The 744-nt window shown below is 29.0% G+C and overlaps 1 non-coding gene across 1 annotated transcript; it reads left to right on the top strand.

Annotated features, from left to right (window-relative positions):
• Positions 1-209: 209 nt before the first annotated feature.
• On the top strand, positions 210-356 carry LOC118976087 (U4 spliceosomal RNA). The gene has a single exon (XR_005064195.1). It is a non-coding gene; the product is annotated as a U4 spliceosomal RNA (small nuclear RNA).
• Positions 357-744: the final 388 nt, after the last annotated feature.

Raw genomic sequence — 744 nt, 5'->3', positions numbered from 1 at the left:
AAGAAGAAAGAGGAAATGGTTGAAATTCAATATTTACAAAGAAGAGCTGAGAATTTCTCAAGACAAGAGAAAGAAACAAATCCTCTAATCAAATGTATTACAAATTCCAAGCAAGATAAAAAAAAAGTAAAAGTATTCTTGGATATATTATAACAAAACTGGAAAACATCTAGAAGGAATATAAAATCTTAAAAATTAACACAGAAGTTAGCTTTGTGCAGTGGCAGTATCGTAGCCAATGAGGTTTATCCGAGGCGTGATTATTGCTAATTGAAAAATTAACACAGAAGTCAGCATACCAATCAAAATAGGCAAATTAATCTATATGGGATAGCTGGTGAAAATGGAATATTTCAAATATTGTTTTAAACCCCTATCAGTTTAGAATTTTATCCAGCTAGATTATCTTTCATAGTATAATAAAGACATACAGACTTTTGTATACAGAAAATACTATGAGAGCTTATCTCCCATAGACTCTCTCTAAAATAAATACTAAATGATACTTTTTCACTAAAAGAAAACATAAATACTAGAAGTTCCTTAGGTTCCAGAATGATTTTAAAGTGAATGTAGAAATTATATATTTTTAAATAAAAGACCTCACTCCCACTTATTTATTCTCTGCATAATAAGTGAGATACTTTCAAATTTGGTAAAAGAACTTAGCCTCTCCCATAAACAAATCTCCTGGAAACATAATCAAAGATGTGTAATAATCAGAAAAGTACTATCATAGGATCT

The sequence above is a fragment of the Sturnira hondurensis genome, unplaced genomic scaffold, assembly GCF_014824575.4.
Source record: "Sturnira hondurensis isolate 20B ecotype Veracruz unplaced genomic scaffold, ASM1482457v3 Scaffold0020642, whole genome shotgun sequence".
NCBI lineage: Eukaryota > Metazoa > Chordata > Mammalia > Chiroptera > Phyllostomidae > Sturnira > Sturnira hondurensis.
The sequence above is the reverse complement of the archived record's forward strand: the minus strand, read 5'-3'. Positions and strand labels throughout refer to the sequence as shown.